Below are 23,758 nucleotides of genomic sequence, written 5' to 3' on the forward strand. Positions count from 1 at the left end.
CACATTACTGTAAAAATTTGATTTGTCATAATGTTAATTGATTATTTGGAACACTGAATCCAATTGATCTAGTCACTTTACCAAGGAAAGAAGATAGTGTTAAACAAAGACTTTGATAAGATTGGTATGGAGCACTAAAGTAGATTAATTAGTTTGCAGCATGTTTTAATAAAAGTGGTGCTGTGTACTTTCATAGATAAAATATGCATTCACACATAGAACAATGTTTTGTTGACAAACTGAATTTTTAGTTCTTCATAAAACAATAATCTTTGCATTCAGTGCATTCTAGTTTGGTGTGAATACTGTGTAGTATATGTCTGTGAGTCCTTCAAAGAAATATGAGAGATTATATAACTGCCAGAAACCAAATTGTCTTAAAGCAATTTGAGTCCTTTGTATCTGCAGTTTCTACATCTGTGGCTGCAATCAACTGCAGATCATTTACTATGTATGTAGTCAAGCCTCTCATGGCTGCAGCTGTACAAAATATGTACAGGCTTATTTGTCATTCCTCAAACAATACAGTATGAAAACTATTTAGATACCATTTATATTGTATTTGATTTATTAAGAATCCATAGATGACTGAAAGTACCAGGAAGTGTGTGTGTATATTATATGGAAATACTATTCCATATGGTTTAAGGGATTTGAGCATCAGTTCACATTAGTAAAATTCCAGGAACCATTCTGTACACATCAAAGACAACCATATATAAAATGAAAAAAATATTAAACAATTGTTTTGAATAACTGTATACATAAATAAATCTCATTCTTAATGTAATTATTCAAGATTACGCTTATATAACTTCCTTTTTGTAGCTATGTTTGGTGTAATGTCTTTCTTACAGATAATTGTTGAAAAATTAGTTAAGTGTAATAGAGATGTTTTGGTTACTACCTAATAGTTCACTTGGTGTAAAGGACAAGGATAAGTGTAAGTAAAGGATAAGTGTAAGTAAAGGATAATGTGTTATCTAATATGATTTAAGTTCTATTTGTTTTTTTCAAATGAGAAATAAAGAATACACTTCCATTTTTAACAAAAAAATCTATAAAACAAAATTTGGCTTTAATTCATGTTTGAAAACCAAGTACACAATATGATATAAAATGTAATACCTGTGTATTTGTGTATATGTATGTATACACTCGAACCTATGTATAAATATAGGTACATTGATCGGGTGATTGATGGAAGAAAGGTATTGCATTATTACTTCTAATTTACGAGCCAATTTCCAACAATTTGCTGTAATTTTTTTGCTCTTATTAGTTTCACCAAGTCTTTTTTATGGCTACAGCCCAAGTTATCCTCTTCAGCTTTAAAGTAACACACTAAATTCACCCATTTATTTGAGAAGATTTTTTTGAGGGGGGAACTCTCCTATGCTGGGCTTTATGAGGGTAGAAATAATCAGCTTTACTAAAGTTTTTAAACTCAGAATCTATGTCTATACTCTCTGTGGATAAATTGAGGATGAAATGTATATCTAGTTTATGCATGGTTGGCTGTAGCATATTGGCAGGGATTTCATACCAAGGAACCAGAAAAAAATGATATCTATTCACAATATATAGAGAAAGAATCCTAGAATGCACAAAACCTCTTGGATTCTGCAGTGTCTCAAGTGCATTGACTTCTGAAGTATGTAAAAATCAGTGTAATTTATAGAAAAGTTGGAGCCACTGTTGTGTTCTCTGTGAGAGCTGTGGGCCATGCTTGTATCAAATAGGGAGCATTGAGAATCCATCATCCTCAGCTCATTTTCTAGTCAGTGCATCTTCTTTTATGTTCTGCCATGAAAGCAGCAGCACTCTGCCATTATCCTAGGTGGACCAGTTTCTTTCTTTTAGAAGGTAGTTCCCCTGACCTTCTGTGACCACTCCCTTAGGCCTCTTTGAGAACCACCTGGGACTCTTGCATCTGACTTTCTTGATTTAACCATACACTTCATCACACCAGGCTGAAAAAGAGGGACAGGAGGAAAAGGAGGAAGTGGAAGAAGCCCTGAAGGACTCATTAATGAGACCCATAAGACATCCTCCATTTACTGTGAACTGCCTGATATCCACCAACTTCCCTGCTCCAGTGTTGACCTCTTAGTGAGTATGAAGTCACTTCTCTTGATGCAGCTTGGGAGTAGTTCATTAAAAGAGAATTATACTGATATCAGTCAGATTTCTGTTGGGGTTCAGTGAAAATTCAGGATGGTGAACACAAGAATAACCAGAGTGTGGTGGTTGTGGAGACTGCAACAGTCCCACAGGCACCACTGATTCATGTGTGGAGCAGAGATCTGCAATGTCTTGTTCCTCCAAGCTGTAACAGGTGATCTCTCCTATAATGTCCTTGCTAATTTTTGATCCTGAACAGTAAGTCTACTTTGAGGATTGGTGAGTGTACAAATAAGTTAGTGCTCTTGATTGTATCATGGGAGATATTGTTTGTATGGTCCCTCATGAATGTGTTAGAATTATTCCTTAAGGCCTGGACTGGACCCTGACACACTCCACTCCCTTTAATAGAAATTATTCTGTTTGCTCAGTAGCACAAAAGATCTTTCCTCAAGGAAGGTCTGTAGATCCCACACATTATTTCAGTCCCTGTAAATAATCTCAAATCTACAAAGAAACTAGCTTCTGGAGTAAGGTCTGAGTCTTGAAGAAAGTGTTCTACAAGCCAGTCTTTAAGTTTTTCTTGATCATTGGGATAATGAATAGTTTCAGCTGATCACCAGATTCAAAAAATAGAGTATGATGCTATTAATTGACGAAACAAGGGATATCTGACCAGTGACTAAGGAAAGGACACCTTTCCATTTCTCAGAAGATACACCCCAAGAGTTCCTTGAGTGTACTCCTCAGAGTTTCCTTTCATCACATAAAGAATACACTCACCCTGTGAATAAATTGGTACCGGGTTGGTAACAGGACATAAGGATAAGTTTTTGTTGTTATTCTTTTTGTCTGAGTATATTTGCAGAAACTTAAAGCAATCTGAAGCAAAAAAGCCAGTGCACTCCAGGTAAATGTGAAAGTCATGGATAATGAATGTAATGGTGATATCTTGAGATAGCAAGTCCCAAGGAAGAGCAAAAGTACAGAATGTACTTATTCCATCCATTCTGGTAACCAGGAAGAGGGCCCCTTGTTTCTTTTCTTGGTTTCTACCTTCCATTAGTTTTTACCTTAGCAACCTAGAGACAGTCTTTCCCTGGTGTTAAAGTCAAGTTTCCTTCACTCACAGTGAACCACTGTGCTCTCCTATGCAAAAGGCAGTTAGAAAACCCATTTTCTGTGGGTTAGGCCTGAGTTTGTTTGTTTTGTTGAATTCCATAGCAAGAAATGTGACCAAACCACACCAAAGTCATATAAAATCAAAATATTAAAGAACAAGGCCGGAATGCCCAACATCTTTTGGAATCAATAATGCCTGAGGAACTTTGATTTATTAGAACTTGTTCAAGGAATGTGGAAGAAAAGACTCTGGGTTTGTACCGTCTGTTATTGCTGTCATTGTGGTATGACATGCCTGAACCACATAGGGATAGATGAGTGTCCTTCCTCACCAGCAATGTTACCTAATCAATGAACTGAGCATCTGAAGCCCTCTCTCACACTCCACCCTTTCTCAAATTCCCATGAAAGTCAACTTGAATGAGGTGCTTTTGACTCATTCCAGCTGTCATGACTTGTCTCACTCCATTGGGCTCCCAAGCAAGAGTCCAGCCTCCCTCTCTGAGAAACATGTGGTTTACTCTACTCTGGATGTGGCTAGTGAGTACACTGCTTACAAAAAAAGGTTATGGAATGGGGCTGTAGCTCAGTGACAGAGTGCTTGACTAACATGAGTGAGGCACTTAGTTCAGTCCTTAGCACTGCATAAAAAAAACAAACAAAGGCATAAAGAAATAAACAAATAAAACCATCCATCTACAATTATTTAAAAAAAAAAAAAGAGAGAGGAAAAGCAACTGGCTGAGGAGTGCAAGCTGCCAGAGCATTTTGTAAGGTGCCCAGCGGACCTGCTCACAGGAAGCTGCTCCAAAGTGCCCAGTTTATGAGAGATTCCATTAGGCAAGTGATATTTGTACCTGCTCTCCTGGTATCTGCATTTTGTGTGTAGTCTTGAATGATGAGGACTGGCTCAGTGGGAGGACAGTAGATTCTTCCAGTAGGTAGAGGTCATACTATCCCAACACTGTTCCTGTCTAGACCAGGCATGTGCCTTTTAGATAGCAGGCAGCAACTACCTAGCATAGTTTCAGGAAAGATCGTGTTACAGGTGCAAGTTTGTGAAATTGAAAAGAGCGTGGCCTAAGAAAGAAAACTTTTAAGGAATTTGCAGGCTGATTTAATTGTGGGCCAAGGGAGATTTATCCTTTCTGGTTTATGTTTCCTCTTAGAAATATTGCTTAATGCACATTGCATGATAACTGTAGCATTCAAATGGAGAATGTTTATGAGTGTATTTTCGAAAGTCACTCCCAGGGTTTGTTTTAGGGAGTTGAAGTAGTAAAATCTGAGGGTGGGATGTAGGGTACACTGCAATACTAAAGAGGTGAAAAGGAGAGAATTTTCCCTTGTTAAGTGATAAAAGCAGGCCTGGAGGGTCCTGTGTAGTTCGCAGATGCATGGAGTGTCATGGGATAGGGTCCCTGAAGAGGAATGAGTATGTTTTCTATGAAAGTCATATTGGGAGGTAAATCACTGTGCCTGGGAAGCAACCATGTAACAGCAGGTAGGTACAGCTGGAGCTTCCCAAAGTTTACCAATTTTCTGCAGTTTCTGTTCATGTGGGGAGAAAAAGACATTTTTCCCTCTGCCCAGTTAACCAACTAGCATGCTGCTCATGAGATCTATTTTACAGGGACTACTCTGTTTCATGGATAAGAATACCTGGGCAGGCCATTTCTTTAAAGTAATGCATGAGATCTTTCTAAATTCATACCAATAATTTCTCTGTGCCATGATAGGCTACTGTGTTTTTAACGAATGAGGTAGAACTGCTTAATATCTAAAGGGGCTTTAATAAATTTGTTTGTAGGAAATAGTGAAGAGCATCATGATGAAGAAAAGCATCACTTGAATCACTGGCCCCCAGGGAATCATCATGGGAGGGTAATTATCAGACAAAAAGGAGCACACAAACAGGCCAAAATAGCTGCAAAGGTAAAAACCGTCTGCTGGTGTCACTGGTTTACTTTGCTAAACCACTCTGTATGGCCTGTTTTCTGGTGAGCATTTTTGTCATCTGTCTGAGAAGACTTGGGGACTTTCTCCCTTAAAAAAAGTCAGTTGTTCCTTTGAAAGAACTAAAATGAGAATGACATGAATAACTTCTTTCTGCAGTGTTATCCCAAGATCCTGGACAGTTCTGCCATAGCAAAAACAGCAGCTACACAAACAACACCAGTATATCATATGATGTGAAAATATTGACAGGAAGAGGACTAGAAGGCACAAGTTCTCTGGGACTTTCCACATGCAGGAAGCTATATTCACTTGATAGGAGAGTGTAAAATTCAACTTTAGTTATGCATAAGATTGACTCACTCCTGTGGTTTTCACTCTGAACACTTTTCTGTATCCAAAGCTGCTGTCCTGCTCTTCTTTGTAACTGCCACACTGACGCAGAGCCAACTCAGTGTCCAAATTATCCTTTAAACACATGATGTTTAAAAAATTATGTTTAAAAAATTATGATGTTTACGAAAATTATCCTTTAAACACATGATGCTGTCCCTGAATCACACACATTGCAGGCTGTTTTGCCTTTTCTTCCCAGCTCCCTCAGCTCCACTCCCTCTTTCTCCTGGGAGGCATGGTCTTTGTAAATCACTGGCACATGGATGCTTTTCTAAGACCTACCTTTTAGAACAAGCATAAGTCAATGTGTAAGTCTTTTCTTCAGTCAACCTTTAACTTTTATACAAATTAAAAATTTTTAAAAAATTAAAACTGACAGAAGCACAGATTACAAACCCTAGAGTGCAATGTGGATTATAGGTGGGAAACAAAGTGTCCTTAGGGTAGTTTTCTCTTCTTCACATGCAGAGTTATGTGCAGGACTCTGTATGTGGCACTGTGGACTCATTGAAGGGGACACTAACTAGAAGGCTTTAGATGACACTGTAAAGGACTTCATTGTAATAACTGTGGTATGCAACCACTTTTATACATTCACTGAGTGTATCCTGCCAGGTGCTTCAGTGCTTGGGCCCCACTGGAAACTGTGAACACAGAGATGGGTCGAACATAATCTTAGCTTTTACAGAACCGTCAGTCTTGTAAACAGCAAGTGAAAGAATTGATAGTGGACTCATTGGTAAGTGTAGCCAGTGCTGTATCAAAAAATGTTGGTAGTCAGGTTGATCCCCCTACTGGTTGTTTCCAACAGGTCCCAGCACAATGATGGATGACTTCTCAGACCAACACCTGCTCTCCAGTTTGGCTCATAGAAATCCATATTCTCAAGATCTGAAGATGATTTTGATGACATCAACAGATACTGAGTATGTTCTGGCCAGCTGGAGAAAGAGGCAGGATAAGTAAGACACATAAGTTCTTCCTTGCGAAGATTATCGTGATGTTTTCTCTAGACCTCTGCATTTTCTATCCACTTCAAAACAAACTAATATTGTCATTCCTCAAAGTTCAACTCTTGTTTTTACTGAAACTTCATTTCAAATGCAGGTAAATAATTGAAGTAATTTTCAGGTTTGCAGTCCAAAGGGAGGAAGGTGGGGCTAAAAGCCAGGCTTTCTGACATTCAAGTGGATGAGAGTCCATGACTCTTGTGTTCATAGAAGCAGAATAAACTAAGTCCCCTGCTTTGCTGCTCAGTTTACCCTGTGACGTGTGTAAAATGTAAAATCTTTATGTATCTAGAGAACTTACATTATAAGTGGGTTAAAGCAAATGAATGCATTTGCTGAGGTCCTACAGATAAAGCACTGGGCTCATTTCCCTGCAGCATGCTAGGAAGGGTATCCAATCCTTACTGAAAAGAGCTTAACGTATCTGCTTCAGATTCAGCCATGGTTCTCAGTAGGTGAGAACATTGATTACAGACACCAGTAGCCTGACCTAGTGAAGGGAAGATTGCCATGAAGAGCAGAGTCAGCACTGGACATTATCTGCTTTGGACTTAGTAAGAGGGATCTGGAAATTTTCTTCCCAATGAGCATCCCACAGTTGAGGGTTCACAGAGACTTAGCATGGCTGTCGTCCATGTTTCTATTCTCCTTTCCATGTTCCTATTGCCTGAGCCAATTGGAACTTTTGTAATAAGTGAGGAATTCCTTCTGAGTCCTATACACCAACAGATGTCCCTGTGAGAGAAAAGAGGCCACAATAAAAATGGAGTATAACAAAATAATATTAAGAGAGTACAGAAAACAATTTCAAACACTCATGGTTTACTCTTTGTTCTGTATTTTTAGTGGATTTTGAAATAATGGCTGCATATTCAGATAAGAACATTATGACTATGTTACATTGACAGTTTTGCATTGTTCCCTTGAGGAAAAGCCTTATGATCCACTTATTATTAAGGAAATAATGAGGTGACCACTGGGTAGTCCTGTAGGTAATTTTAACTTGTTGGGAAACCATTTTTACTTCGAGGATTCTCAAGATATACCTGTAGGAGTAATGTGAAATATGGTGTTTGGAGAAGGGAACAAAGAAAAGTTGGTAACGTTGCCATGAGGGTACACAAGTACTGAGACTGCCCAATGAGTGGTGGTCTACATCTGTAGTGACCTTCTGAGGAAACCAGTGGGACAGCCATCATGAGGCCATTGGAAGGCAGAGGCTGCCACATTCCGTGACATCTCCCACCTTCTGATTCTGTTAGACTGTTACCTAGCGCACTCAGCCCTACCTCCTCATTTCTGTCTTGAGTTCATGCTATAGACTCAGGTGTGTGAATCCTTGTTTGAAAGGTGAAGGAGTTTGAAGTGTTGTGGACTGCTGAGTACTTAGTTCTCAACAGTAAGTGAATCGTGACAGCTGCTGTCTTCCCTTAATCCCAATGAATTCTACTTGGGTTATTTTATTTTTTTTTAAATATTTGGGTCAGAAGCACTCAAACACTGAGCCACATATGCAGCACTTTTTTGTATTTTATTAAGAGACAGGGTCTCACTGAGTGGCTTAGCACCTTGTCATTGCTCAAGCTGACTTCTAACTCTAGATCCTTCTGTCTCACCTTCTGAGCCTCTGAGATTATAGGCGTTTGCCACTGCATCCAGCTCTTGGATTCACTTGTTTTTAACCCATAACATGTTTGGGTTTCCTCTTTGCAGGTCCTGGCTGTACATTTACTGTACAAACATGGCAGTATTCTTCAGCCCTTCCCCTGATGGAGGGGCTGAAATGAACCTTGACGGAGAGCCTCAGATGAAATTGAAAGAAAGTATACGGGGACTACAAGCCGAATTACAAGAACACAAACTGAATTTCCGTGATCTGGAAGAAAAATTCATCTTATGTCAATCTACCGTGTATACCCTGGCCAACGAGTTCCAGAAATATCGTAAGTTGCAGATAGGTTTATGGTCACTAAAGTGAGGTATGGTTATCTGTTTCCCCTCTGATAAAAAGATCTTCTCCAAAACTTTTTCTTTTCTTTTCTTTCATCAAAAGGAAATCCATCATTTCTAGAAGTAAAGATATTGTTATTTTGCCTTCAGTTTACTAACAGTGGAATAATGAAACACAAAGACTATAGCAACTTCTAGTTTACAGGGAAGTGTAGGGTGGGCATAGGTTATTTCCCAGTTACTGATGTCTACTGGAGACATGAAAATGCCTTTTCATCCTCAAGAATAGCTCAAATCTTTTATATCAGGATCCAGTTTGTACCATATCAGATCCACAGACATATAACGGCCGTGTTGGTAAAGGTCTGGGACTAATGATTCTCCATTGAGTTCAGGCTTCCCCTGTGTTTGTAGTGAGTGATGTAGAAACTACTCATTGACTGACTGGACATTTCTGAATTTGATTTCAGGGAGTGGTGCAGAGGAGGAGAGTGGAAAAGAACAGGAATTACTGGCTCCCAGGTAACAATGAGTGTTAAGAGCCTGGAAGAGGATGGGTTAAATATGAAGAGGGTCCCCAGATGAGCAAACCAAGAGGTACAAAGTGTCCACACTATTCACATGCAAAGGCAAACACAAGCTGCTGGTATGACTGCATTCCTCAACCATGGAAGAAGTCCATCTTTTAAGGAGGTGTTTTTCTTTTCTCTGTGGTTCTTGTCTGTATCCAACTAGAAATAATCAAACTAACTAATTTTTATTTTTTTTTTTTTTTTACCTCACAGAATCTACATCTCCTGTCTTGTATGGGTCCATTGAGTATGAGATATAAATCGGGTTTCTTTCTGGTTGTTAAGACTTTTTGGCAGGGATGTCATAGCCTTGGGTGGGGGGAATACACACACACACACACACACACACACACACACACACATATACAAATGTGCTCAAAAACACACACATAAAGTTCATTTTTTGTGTATGCTGTGGCTCATGGTCGTATCACACAGGGAGAGTGGAGTGTCTGTCCTCAGCTCTTTTCTAGTCAGTAGATTGAGCCCCTCTTCCTATCTCCTGTCATAAAGAAATGTGCACCCTGCCCACATCCTAGGAGGATCATTTTTTTTCCTCTTTGAAAGGAGTACCCTCTTGCCCTTCTGTGACCACTCCCTTAGGCCTCTATTTAGACCAACTGGGACTCATATTTAATCCTCTCGTTTAATTGTACTCTTTATTCCTCCAGTCTGAGACAAGCCCCACAGGAGGAGAAAGAAATCCTGCAGGACGTATTGAATGAGGGCTGTAACACTTGCCCCAGTCACTCTGAATCATCAGATATCCACCAGCCCACCTGCTTCAGTGATGATCTCTTGGGTGAGCATGAAGTTTCCCTTTCTCTAGCTGCAGCTCATGACCATCCCATTAAAACACAAATGCACTTCTATTAATTATACTTCAGAGGGTCCAGTGACAAATTCAGGATGGTAAACCTAGAACTAACAAGATCAGGGAAGTTGTAGAGACTGTAACCTACTCACAGGTACCATTTATGTGTGTGCATATCAGGGCTCTGCATGACCTTATTCTTACAACCTAGGACAACTTATCTCTCCTAAGTATTCTTGCTCATGTTTAATTCTTTAATTACAAGCACAAGGCTATAATCCCAGCTGCTCAGGAGGTTGAGGCAGGAGGATCTTGAGTTTAAAGCCAACTAACAACTCAGACCCTATCACTAAATAAAATACAAAATAGGCCTGGGGATGTAGTGCAGTGGTCATGTGCCGCTAACTTCAATTGCCGGTACCAAAAACATAAAAGAGAACATTGAAATGGTTAATTTTGCTTTTATTAAAATGCTAGAATCAGGTGGTAGTAATATTGGTTTATACCAGAACAGTTCTGAAAGAGGAATTTGCTTCTAGTACACTGCCAAAGTTAACTTTGCGATCTTTAAAAAAAAAAAAAAAATATCCCTAGTATTGAGAAAAATGAGGCTCAGGGCTTTTAATCCTCTTCATGGAGAATGAAACTGGTTCTATTTGAGAATTGTGAGGGGGCCCAGAGCCACTAAGTCTTGGAATGAGCTTTGTGGAAGGAAGGAAGCTGCAGTTAGTGAAATCCAGAAGAACCTGGATGAGTATCCAGGGATCAGGAGACCAAATTGCATTTTGACTTTGTCCAATTACATGAAGATCATTCCATAATAATGATCCCCCCAGTCAGAAGACGTTGTGCATGATGGATCAGCATAGAATTTCAGACCATTTCTTTAAACTCAACATGTGAGTTCTCCCAGGTTAAGTCCCTTAGTTACTCCCTGAATTATATATACATAAATTATGTCTTCTTCTGAGGGAGGTGTCTGTATTGGAATGAGTGAAGGGGAGTTATTTAATGACTTCTGCATTTCTGAATATGTTTACAGAACACCATGACAATGAGGACAATGATAAAGAAGAGTCACTTTATTTCAGGTAACAATGAATGACCAGGGGCTAGAAAAAAAATGGATAAAATAAAAGGGGTGCAGGAATCCTAAAAGTACAGAGCATGAGGTCAAATGTAGTCAAAGTTTCTTAAAGGCACAGTAGGAGTGCTGATTGCAGTGAAGTTGTTGATTCAACCCAAGATGATGGAACCCATTAGGAAAATTCCTTGTCTTCTTTATAGTATTGTAAGAGTAAGTCTTCTCAAGAATAACTGAGCAGCCTTGGGCACTTCTAGATCTTAAATAATTCATATGTTCCCTTTGTAAAGGTCAAACTCAGGATGAGACTCAAAAATCTTTTCTGTACTGTTAGCCTGAACTCATCAACAGGTATTCCATAGCAAGAAAAATAGATAGAATAAAAATGATATCATGTCATAATATGGATGTGCAAAGAAGGCAAAATGTCTCTGAGACTCTTGCATTCAGGAGACTATTGATCAGACACTTGTGTCTAAAATTCACCATGCTTTATGCACAAGGTTGGCCCCTGCTATGCTTCTCATTGTGTGATCCTTCTGTGACTGTGTCTTATAGGTGAGTTAAGCCTCCTTCCTCATTAGCTTGTTATCTTGTTATCACTACACTGAGCACTGGTGGCCCTTGGTCTCTCTCATACCGTGGCACCTAAACTATGTCCTTGAGATGAAAATGGTTTTCTGGATCATTTTTGAAGGGAGGCACCTGTTTTGGACTCCACCCTTCAACTTTCAATCAGGACCAGCTGGGAGACTGTAACTTCTAAATCACTGTGATTTCATCTTTTGTTCTTCCCTGCCTCAGGTGTCTCAGCAGTCTCAACAATGAATTTCAGGAAGAGGAAGAGAATGACCTCCAGCTGGATGAAAAATATTTTCAGTACTCTGGTCTTCCTAATTCATGTGACACACAAGAACTTGTCATAAGCTCTGTGTTCCCATCACATGAGCCTAAAGTCAGCTCTACTGTGGATGGAACCAGTGAGTATTCTTATCCTAATTCAGATGAATGCAACTTGTCTCCCTGGTAAATCACAAATTCTCTGCACTCAACTCCACTATCTAGGCTGAGACATATGCCTGAAGAGCCAGGAGACCATTTTGTTTCTCAGCAGGTGTAGAGGTCAGGTGGATCTGAAGCTTTGTTATTTTTCCTGCTAGGTCAGTTTTTTTTAATCCTGGTCTGCAAGGTGCCAGTCATAGTTTCAGGTAGACTGGAGTTAGGAGGAGGGGATTAGAAGCATCTCACAGACATCACTACAACTTTTTCCGGGAGGGATTGGTCAGACCTCAGTCTTTAAAGGGGTTAAATCATTCCTCCTGCAGTGTCCTTGGAAATTGCATTTATTTTCTAATGATTTCCTCTCTTCTTTTCATGAGATAGAATATTCAAAAATCATTGTGGAGGTCTTTTATGGTTCTTGAGTGTTAATGCACTTTCTCAACTTCCTCTGAGAAGGCTATCCTTCAATTAATCATTCCTGTTTCTGTTTCACCATACATTGCTGTAGTTTTCAACCCGAAGGAGCACAAATGATTCTTTCCTCCATAGATTACATGTTGAATCATCTGTTCCATCTGAGAGTTATGTTCTCATGTAAATTGTCAATGGCCAGTGTACATGATGGGGAACTGACCCAGTTATTCAGACAGCAGAGAGCATTTCTCTCCACAATTCCCAGGAATGTCACTCTTGTTGAACAAGAGCCATGAGTGGTAGAAGCTTTATAGAGTATGTAGAGAAAAAAATATATTCTTCTTGCCTCTCACTCAAGGTAGAGTTCAACTTTTCCTCAGATAAACTTTTGAAATTCTTGGGAGTCTTTACTCATTAAATCAGTTTTTAGGAAGAGCAGAAGTCTGATGTCTCACTGTATCAGAATGTTTTATAGTAAAATTAACTGACTAAATTTATTTTCCAACCCTTGCTTTAGTCAGTGCCTTTTCAGGTGTGACCATCTTTTTCTTTTTCCCATTTCCACTGAGGTGCAGTGATGCAAAAGTTTAATCTCAGTGTCACAACATTTCAGAAACAGAAATAAAATACATGTGTGAACTGTAACCACTACCAAGGGATCTCTGTATACAGATTACTCCATTAAATCCTCAAGAGACACTATTCACAGTTGGTGGTGTCTCTACAGTAGTGCTGAGGACACTGAGATTCAGCATGGTCACTGCCCCCCAATCTCCACTAGTGTGTGGTGGGAACACAGGGCCCATGTCTGCCTGACTCCTCAGCCAACATATTTTTACTGCTGTGCAGCCTGATCTTTCAAAGAGGAGGCTGGGTTGGGTGTTCACCCATTTCTAATTCTGTATGTTACAAATGTTTTTGAGGCAATTTCAAAGAGAAACAGACATTGCTTCTCTGGAACAAAGAATTCACAAGGCCTCTCACATGGGTTTTTGAGCTATTAATCAGTATACTTTATCCCTGGGAAGAGCCAGTGCCTCATCCATTCCCTCCAAATAGAGATGGACACATTCACCTTTATACATGAATCTGAAATGAAGAAAAAGAGCATTCTAATTATACTAATATTCATCCTGTGTGGGTTCACTGACCCTAATGTGTATATTGTGAACAGGACACAGCTGTAAATACAGTAGTGGTGCTGACCTCTCTGCTCGGACCTATCCTCTGTGTACATAGAAAGCCCTGCAGAAACAACATGAATATAACTAAGCGACAACTTGATATTTTGTTGAGGACTTTTGCATCTTGCCCACTAATGGCATGCAACAATACTTTTAGAGTTTGATAAATGGCTCCAATAGTTGCAGAGGATCTTCTACTGTGAGCCTTGAAAAATGTCAGCAAGGTTCCTCCCTGATAAAAGCAGGCAACCGAAAACAGGAGAAAATTCTAACCCAATTTAAAATATTTATTGCAGATGACCTAGAGGGTAGTAGTAGCTCTGTAGTCATTCAAGGAAGTGGTAGAGAGAGTGAGTCTACATTGAATTACAGCCACTTTGAGACCAAACTACCCCAAAGCCCTTCAGTCTGAGTTCAAGGTAGTTTAAATGTAATATTCTTGAGGGAGAGTGAGACTTTCCCAAGGGACTTAACAGATTTGGCCACTTTTCATAATAGATACTATATGTAGGAGGGGCTGGAGGTTTAGACACAGTGGAAATAAATATTGTACCCAATGATTGAGGGATCCAGCCTCAAGGAACTGAAAGAAGTAGATTGAAGGGGAGGAAATTTGATTTGATATAATGATACTAAATAGGTTTTCATGAAAAGGAATGGGCCAGGATTTCAGGGGTTGGACATATAAAAGGAGTTCTCCTTCCCACCAAAATTATGTAACCACAGAGTGGCTGGTAGAAAGCATGCTCTACAAGACGTTTGTGAAGAAACTGTCCACGTTGCCAAGAGTCCATGAAGAGATTCTTGTGTCAGTGGCCATTTTCAATTCTTCAGGGTCTAATCTCCTTTTTTTCTCTGTTTCACCATTGCTTTCACAAACAGGTATATTGGTTTAAGATACTTTCTCCTTCAGGTCAAGAGGATCTCTCATGCATGTTACTGAGTGTCTTCAATGACAGATGATTAATAATGGATGAACTGAGACTTGGGGACACACAGTACATGACAGGCAGGGAGCAGCACCTGTAGACAAAGACCTGAATGCTGGAAGACAGAGAAGCAGAGTGAGAGTCAGGGAGGAGACAGCCTGACAAGGAAGGATGGTGTATAGGAGTGTTGGGATGTGATGTTGGATAACCTTGTGGGGCCAGGAATGAGGACTTCAAATGCAGGATAGGGAGTTGGAATTATTCAGGGGGATGTAGGAATGCAGTTTTCACAAGCAGAGTGGGAACATGGTAAGAGCAGGACATTGAGTTAGAGGTTAGTGAGGCTGGGCTCAGTGGTCCCAGCAGGAGGTTCTCTCATGGCCAGGAGCATGAGGCCACCATGGGTAACACTGTGCAGCTGTATCTTAACAAACGTTAACCTGATGAGACAGTTGATCTTTGGGGAACTTCACAAGAAGAGAAGGTAGTGAGGAGAGTGGAAGAATCTAGACACCAGTGATGAGAGTATGATGAGGTGTGCTCTCAGGGTGATGGAGCCAAACAGTCAGATTGAAGAAATTTTGAGAAAACTGAAGCAGATCATGGTGAGAATGAGGGATTTTCAAGGAGAGTGTGTGGAGAACACAGTAGTGGGCAGCAGGCCCTATTGTACCCAGTTCTTCCTGAGTCTGACCTGGATAGACATGAGGCTGCTGGAAAGCTCCAGTCAGCTCAATTTCTGAGGACATCTATTCATTTCCCTAGGGACATAGAACTCAATTATATCAGGAGGAATGTCCAATTTGCCTCTGTAGTATGTGGAAAATATAAGGATTACGAACCCTATATCTCTTCACAGTTTCATACAGTTGATTTACAATAAGGAGCCAGCTCCTCTGCTGCATTTCTTATAGCTGCTAACAGCCTCCAGGTGGCAACAGACTGTATATGTGTATGGATTGTAGGTGGTATATAGGCCACAAGGAGTCATAGGCTTCTGAAATGCAGAGAGGGTCCCATAACTAGGAATGTTATACAACCACTGGACACCCCTCTCCATGGTATCCTAGATTCTTTCCATGGTCTTTTCTCCCTGGGGAGAGAGATCAATAAACCTTTTAATTTCAATCACATCACTGAGTCTCAATAGAATGTCCTCTCTACAAACAGTGATGGAGTTTAATAATCCTGGGAAAATAGCCTTAAACTCATTTTTTTCTTCAAAGCCATCTTAAGTGGATGATTTTTCTTCAGGGACACTCTTTTCTGGACACCTGCCTTCGTTGTTGTTGTTCTTGTTTAGTAACATATGACAGTAGAATGTATTTTGCAAATTACACATTAGTAGAGTATAACTTATCCTGTTGATGATCCCGCTCTTTTTGTTTATGATGTGAATTTACCCTGGTTATGTATTCAAATACAAGGCTAGTTAAGTCCAGTTAATTCTATTGTCTTTCCTGTTTCTCCCTCTCCTCCCATCCTTTTATTTTCCTTTGTCCAATGCAGTAGATTTCTATTATTCCTTTCCTCAACCTCCCTTGTTTCTGGTTAGCATCTAGAAGTCAGAACACATAGCCTTTGGTGTTTGGGATTGGCTTATTTCACTTAGCATGATATCTCCAGTTCCATCCATTTCCTGCAAATGCCATTGTTTTATTTTTCTTTATGGCTGAGTAATATTCCATTCTCTATATACATTACATTTTCTTTATCCATTCATCTGTTGATGATGTCAAATGGTGGTTTCATTCCAAGTTTTCTAAGGAATCTTCATACTGCTTTCCATAGTGGCTGCTCTAATTTTCAGTCCTACTCAAATTTTTGAGAGTACCTTTCTCACCCCATTCCCCACCAACATTTATTGTTACTTGAATTCTTTATAATTGCCATTCTAATTCAAGTGAGATGGAATCTCTGCATAGTTTTAATTTGCATTTCTCTAATTGCTAGAGATAATAAAGAGTTGTTCATGTATCTTTTGTCCATTAGTATTTTTTCGGCTGTGAGGTGCATGTTCCGTGCTTTGCCCATTTATTTATTGGGTTATTTAATGTTTTTTTTTTCTTTTGGGTTTTTCGTTTTTTGAGTTCTTAATACATCCTGAGGATTGAATGCTCTTGTCTGAGGTGCATGTGGTAAAAATCTTTTCCCATTCTGTAGGCTCTTTCATCACGTTATTAATTGTTTCCTTTACTCTGAAGACGCTTTGCAGTTTGCCATCCCATTTATTGATTCTGGCCTTCTTAGCATCCAGGCACAGAAACCAAAGGTGACATATCCACCACACTCATGATCTCTGTCACTGTACCTGAGATACAAGCTGGTTTCCCCAACAGACTGGGACATAAGAAATGGGCATTCTGGGTGGGGGTACTAAAGAAAGAAAGAACTGGAATAGTTACCCTCTTCTCCTTTTAGGTGTCACTAAGAAGGCCTGCCTCCAATGGCCTTTGAGTGGGCATGTGAGCCCCAGTGTGTCAGAGATGCAAGCCTCAGATGCACACCTGGATGTAAATGCCCAAATGAGTAGTTGTCAGGGGACAATGTTGGATCACCAGTTAATCTGTGGTGATGGTGGAGCCAGGCTGAGCCTTTCCTCTGCTATCAATAGCTGTGTAGCCAACACTGACCCTGGAAAACAGTGGATGCATATCTTAGGTGCTTTCATCTCTTTCATGGTTTATTAAAATAATTTCCATAGTACCAGTTCAATAAAAATAAAAACTTTTTAATGAAAGCTTTGACTCTGTAATCTCAAATCCTCAGATAACTTCTGGTTATTTGATAAATATAATTTCACAAAAGATATTTTCTTTTGATATAGAGCAATTTTTCAGTAATAGTATAAATCCTGGGCCCACAATTCTGTGTCCTGACATATCCAGCTCACTTTTCACCTTTCCTCATCTCTTTAAATTAATGTGACACCTTCACACAGAAAGTTCATAAATGTCTACTTGCTGATTCCACACTGAGTCCATCCTCTCCATTCGTCTGTCTCCATAGCCATGTTGCCAGTGTCCTCACAAGGACTCAATTCTGCTCAGATGTGAAGACTGGGTTTCAGTCCCTCCTAGTCCCCTTAATCTGGGTTGTGTTCATCTTGATTCTCTGTCTCCCTCAATATCAGCTTCTGGAGCCTCTGGTTCTCATGTCAGGTGCCACACTCATCTGACATATGTGGGCATCCTTGCACTCATTACAAACCTCTGAGGGTCATGCAAGAGGAGAAACACCTGTGCCTCATGTGGAGCACTCCGTGGCCTGGGCTCAGTGTGTGTCACTGGTGTGTAGTTCTTGAAGCACGTGTGAAAACTTGCGGAGGTTCACCATCTTTTCTTCCTGCTGGACTCTACTGGGTGCTCCCACAATCCCAGTCAAGACTAAGCCTACAGGCTCAGTTGAGTGATTGTGTTCTGGTGTCGCACAGGGAATTTTTGAGCATCTGCTTTTCAAAAATCTCTTTTTTTTCCCCTCAGGTTTCTAAATTATTTCTGACTTCTAGTGGCCAGAATATTGATATTATACAATCCCACATGTGAATGTTCATAATTTTCTGTTCATCAGATATATCCATTATATGTTAGGCATATACAGTAGTTCTATTAGTAATAATGCCTGTATATAAAATAAGTCAGTCAGAGTAAGATTTAAAATATTCCAGGGATGATTCTTCCCCAGTTCTCTACTTTCATATAGTTTTCCTTCTACTATGATTTTGCTTAACTTTGATGATCTCTTCCTGACTAAAAACTCTGCCTAGATCTCTAGTGGTATTATTGCCTTTTATATTGGGGAGTTATAGGTGTCTATAACTTCCATATTTCTTGAATATTTTCAAGAATTGGAAGCACACTTGCCTCCTGTCAAGTTTATCGTACTGGATATGCCAGAATCATCAACAAAATGAAAGTATCAGTTTCAATGTCTTTATTTTTATGTAGTACTGAGGATAGAACCCAGGGCCTCATGCATTTGAGGCAAGTGCTCTAACTCCAATCTATAACCCCAGCCCTGAAAGTATCAGTCTCTATAAGCTACACATCAATCCTTAGACTTTCTTGTGCAAGGCTGCTTTCTTGATTAGGTGACTCTTTGGGGTCAATAGTTGTGTCACAGGATAATAGTTCCTGTTTTATTTTCAGAATTGAATATGGATACTTGCATTGAGCTGCAGAACCTTCCCAAGCTTGAGGGTGATGCCCTTGGAGGCTTGGCTGTCAAAACATCTGGATGTGAGCTGCATGTCCTCACTGATACCATGAGTGTCATGAAACAGAAGATCATGAAAAGAAAACAACTCTTCTGCAAGTGGAGAATGGCATGCAGATTCCCAGGACTTCAAGCTTCGGGTAGAGTGGTGACAGCTTCTGTGGCTCTGGGATGCACTTACCTCTTTAGCTCTCTCTATGAGGATGTAGCTCCTTCTGCTGTGATTTCTCTTCACCATTGGTTCTTTCCAACAGCAGATGGAGACTGTCTGGTCTTATGTCTCTATTTTATGCTCTCCCACCCTGAGAGGCTGTTCCATCTCCACCTCCTGTTTGCATTCAGAAATCTGCTCTGTTCCTACATCTGCTGTCCTGATATTCCCTGTAACTGACACAGGAAAGCCCAGCTTAATTGGGGGTCCTAATCCCATGAAGAGCATCTTTCAGACACATGCCACCTTCCCTGGAATCACACACTGTCTAGGCTTTTGATCTACCCTGCTTCCTTGACTCTGCTGCCTCTTTATTCTGGGAACATGGCCTTCATAAGTCACTAGCACATGGCTCCTTCTTGGACCCTCCTTGGCAAACAGGACTAAGTCAACACACAAAGAAAAGTTGTGAAAACTGATGGGAAAGATTATGACAACTGAACTTTATTTGGGCTATACGTGGCAGAAGTCATTTTGTCTTCACCCCTTAGCCCACTCCATTTTCCATGACTCTTTTTTTTTCTGCTCATTCCTGATCGAAATTATAATAACTTTCAAGATTTCCTGCAGATTCTTTTTCCTGTCTAGCCAAGGTGACTGAAGAACCCACTTGGGCTCTGTGTTGAAATGGGTGAAATAGCACTATGTAATGACTCCTGGATGTTTTTGAATTGTTTGTAGAAAACCATGAAAATGATGATGAAAAAGACCAAAATTCACTGAATTCCAGGTAACAACAAATAATCTGGAGATTGTAAGAAAGGGCAAAATAAGGGGTTAAGGATAACCTGAAAGAATAGACCATGAGGTCAAAAGTAGACACATTCGATGACCAAATGTAAAAAAGACTATTGTTGGCAGGGGTGATGTTGACTAAGCCCAGTGTGATGGAGCCCTTTAGCAAGGTTATCTTTTATCTTCCTGGTGCTGGTACAGTGGGCGTGACTGAGAAGAACTGCACAGTCAGTCTTGGGCATTTCTTCCTTTTAACAAATTCACTTGTTTATTTTAAGTTGAATAATTAGAATTAGAGGCATACTATCTTTCTATACTATGGCCTGATAATCACAGACAGGTATGTCATAGCAAGAAAAACAGAAATGCGCTCCCTTTCTACCCCTTCCCCGCCCCCCCCCAAAAGTATTATGTCAAAAAAATGGATAGAAAAAGTTCTAGAAGGCACACATTTTTGGGGCACTCTCTCATGTACCAGACTGTATTTGCTGGACATCTATATGCAAGTGTCAGTATCAGTCATGCCCTAGGTTCAACTACAGCTTTGCTTCTCATTGTATGATCCTTCTGTAGTTGTACTTTATAGATGAAGTTGAGCCTCCTTTCTCATCAGCTTGTTATCTGGCCAGTACACTGGACACTGGTGGCTCTCACTCTCTCTCTCATACTATGGCATCTAAACTATGTCCATGAGTTGAAAATGGTTTTCTAGATCATTTTTGAAGGGAGGCACCTGTTAGGGGACTCCACTCTTCAACTTTGAATCATAACCAACTGGGAGGCTGTAGCTTCTAAACCACCTTGATTTTTTTTGGTTATTCTTCCTTGTCTCAGCATTCCCAATGGTGAACTGCAGGAGGAGAAAGAGGATGACCTCCTGCCGGGGAAAACTTATTTTCTACCCTTGGATCATCCTAATTCATCTAACACACAAGAACTTGTCAGAAGCTCTGTCTTCCCATCAGCTGAGCCTACAGTCACTTCTGCTATGGATGAAGCCAGTGAGTACTCCTATCATAATTCAAATGAATCTAACTTTTCTCCCTAGGAAAGCAAAATTCTCTGCACTCAACTCTACTGTGTAGGCTGAGATATATGCATGCAGAGGCAGGAGACCCATCTTGTTTCAGAGTAGGTACAGAGGTCAGGTGGATCTGACTGATTCTGTCTTTAAAGTATGTCTGCTGTGCTTGGCATGGGGGCTCAGGCCTATAATCCCAGTGGCTTTGGAGGCTGAGACAGGAGAATGATGAATTCAAAGCCAGCCTCAGCAACAGCGGGGTGCTGAGAAACTCAGTGAAACCCAATTTGTAAATTAAACACAAAATAGGACTGGGATGTAGTTCAGTGATCAAGTCCCCTGAGTTAAATCCCTGTTGTCCCCCCCCAAAGAAAAATATGATGTCCACCATTTCTATTCATGATCTTTTCTGCCTGTGGATCAAGATCAATAAATTCCTTTTTTTGTCCCATGCCCTGGTGTCTCTGTAGAATGTTCTCTCCAGAAATAGTGACTAAGATTAATTTTATTTGGATACAAAACATGAAGTCATAGTTACTTCAAAGCCCTCTTTGTCAATTGGATTACTTTATTTTAGGAACTTCTGTATGGGCACCACCCACCCAAGAATACCTAGGCACATGTACAAAAATGACATGTCCATTGGACACATAATTTCTGTCACTATGCCTAGGTCGCTAGGTTGGGTCAATTGGCAGGGACATAAGAAATGGGTTTTTAGGAGTGGTTAGCAAAGGGAGAATTGGGATTGTTACTGAACCCTCTTCTTCTTTCAACTTCCTCAGAGAAGGCCCAAGGGCCTTTGAGTGGACATGTGAGCCCATACATATCATAGATGCAAGTTTCCCATGCACAGGTGGAGTCAAGAGCCCAAAGGAGCAGTTGTCCATCAGATAAATATAGAGATCCCTCTTGTGTATTACACATTGTTTATATATGTGCTTTATCATATATAATGGGTATACATGCAGTGTATCGTTATTATGCATATTTTCAAATTCCTTAGGATGAGTTTTCCTTTCTTTAATAATGTGTTTCTCCTTTGATTTTGCTTGATTTTTATTATCTCTTCCTTTCCCAAAGCACAACCTACCTCCATTCTGATTTTCTAGTGTTTTCAAATATATCTGGGTGCTATTGGATTTTACAAATCCTGTCTTATTTGCACATACTTACAGAGCATGTTCTCAATGATGCCACAGGTGTCAGCAAAGAGAAGATAATTACAAGAAAAATTCTGATGAGGAAGAGGAAACTAGCATGCAGATTCCCTGGCCTTCAGGCTTCAGGTATGTTGGCTCTGGGATGCACTTGACTCCTTTTAACTCTGTAAGATTGTAGCTCCTCCTTCTGCAGTGATTTCTCTTCACCTGTGCTTGTCTCCAACAGGAGATGGAGCCTCTGTTTGGTCTTATCTGTACTTCCCATGGCCTTGTAGCCCTAACCTGCCCTTCCATCTACATTTCCTATTTACATTCTGAAATCTGCTCTGTTCTCATGCCTGCTCTCCTAATATTCTTGATAACTGCTGCAGGGAAGCCCAGTCCCAACCCTATGAAGAGCATCTTTCAGACACATGCTACCTTCTCTTAAATTGTATACTTTCTACACTTTTTTGCCTTCTGTACCTGAATTCCTTGACTTCATTACCTCTTTGTGTTGCAAATGAGTCTTTACTAAGTTAGTAGCTCATGGATCTCTCTCTGGGGGTTTTCATAGGGAACAAGTCTAACTCAAACCTGGGTTGTTATCTTTTTTTAATATTTGTTTTTTAGTTGTAGTTGGACATAATGCCTCTATTTCACCTATTTATTTTTATGTGGTGCTGAGGATCAAACCCAGGGTCTTGTACATGCGAGGCAAGTTCTCTACTATTGAACCACAAACCCAGCCCCCTGGATTGTTAACTTAGACATGCAAATTAAAGTGTCATTTTTATTATGTTTTTTATGACTTCTTTTTAGTTTTTCATGAGAGTAGAGCCCATTTTGAGATCATATAGAAGCATGGAATATATCTTAATCTAATTAGGACCCTAGGCTTTTGATGTACATAAAGGTGACATTCTTTGCATTGTGTTCCTATATGTACATAGCAAAATTATGTCAGGTTCATTCCTTTCCTTACCGTACTCTTTTTTTTTCATTTCCCTTTGTCTAATACCTGGAATTTTTATTCTTCCACTCTTCCCTCCTTAGTGTAGATTAGCTTCCAAATGTCAGAGAAAACATTTGATACATTTGATATTTGTATTTGGGGAGACTGACTTAATTCACTTAGCATGGTAGTCTCCAGATTCATCCATATAATGGCAACTATTATAAAGTTATTCATCTTTATGGCTGAGTAATACATGTATGTGTGTGTGTGTGTGTGTTGACTCCATAGCTTAGCTATTGTGAATTGTGCTGCTAAAAACATTGATGTGATTATATCACTATAGTGTGCTGAGGATAACCTCTTCAACAAATGGGGCTGGAAAAACTGGAAATCCATATGTAGTCAAATGAAATTTAGCCCCTCTCTCTTAAAACTGAACTGAAAGCATATCAAAGACCTGAGAAGTAGACCAGAAACCCTGCATCTACCAGAAGAACATGTAGGCCTAACACTCTAACATTGAGGCTCAGGAACTGAATTCCTTAAGTACACTCCTAAAGTTCAAGAAATAAAATGAAACATCCACAAATAGGATGGCATCAACCTGAAAAGTGTTAAAATTGATGAGCAATCATCCTGGATAAAAAGCTGTATTGCAAGACCAGAAGATGGTGAGAGAGTGGAAAGCTGCATTACCTTGTATCATGAGCACAGCAGCAGGAATATAGACACTTACTGAGGTTGATAAAAAAGTAATTTCACAAAATATAATAGTGTACATTCAGTTGGACTAGGGAATCAGAAATTTGAGTACAACAACAAAATATAAGAATATATTGATGCCAACTCACCTGCCACATGGGTACTGAAAGCAGCAAAGAGTCCCCACAAAGGGAGGGGAGAACACAGAGAAACACAG

The 23,758-nt window shown here is 39.9% G+C and overlaps 1 protein-coding gene and 1 long non-coding RNA gene across 2 annotated transcripts in view; both read left to right on the forward strand.

Annotated features, from left to right (window-relative positions):
* Positions 1 to 6,340, forward strand: part of LOC144368307 (uncharacterized) — an 82,241-nt gene extending 75,901 nt beyond the window's left edge. Inside the window, exons 11-12 of the mRNA XM_078027119.1 lie at positions 1,973 to 2,112; positions 5,057 to 6,340. The gene's annotated coding sequence lies outside the window, so the exon portion shown is untranslated. The remainder of the gene's footprint in view (positions 1 to 1,972; positions 2,113 to 5,056) is intronic.
* Positions 6,341 to 11,772: 5,432 nt separating this feature from the next.
* On the forward strand, positions 11,773 to 22,316 carry LOC144368308 (uncharacterized). Its single transcript, XR_013428113.1, has 3 exons — positions 11,773 to 12,008; positions 18,706 to 20,719; positions 21,942 to 22,316. It is a non-coding gene; the product is annotated as an uncharacterized LOC144368308 (long non-coding RNA).
* Positions 22,317 to 23,758: the final 1,442 nt, after the last annotated feature.

This window comes from Ictidomys tridecemlineatus, chromosome 11, assembly GCF_052094955.1.
Source record: "Ictidomys tridecemlineatus isolate mIctTri1 chromosome 11, mIctTri1.hap1, whole genome shotgun sequence".
Taxonomy (NCBI): Eukaryota; Metazoa; Chordata; class Mammalia; order Rodentia; family Sciuridae; genus Ictidomys; species Ictidomys tridecemlineatus.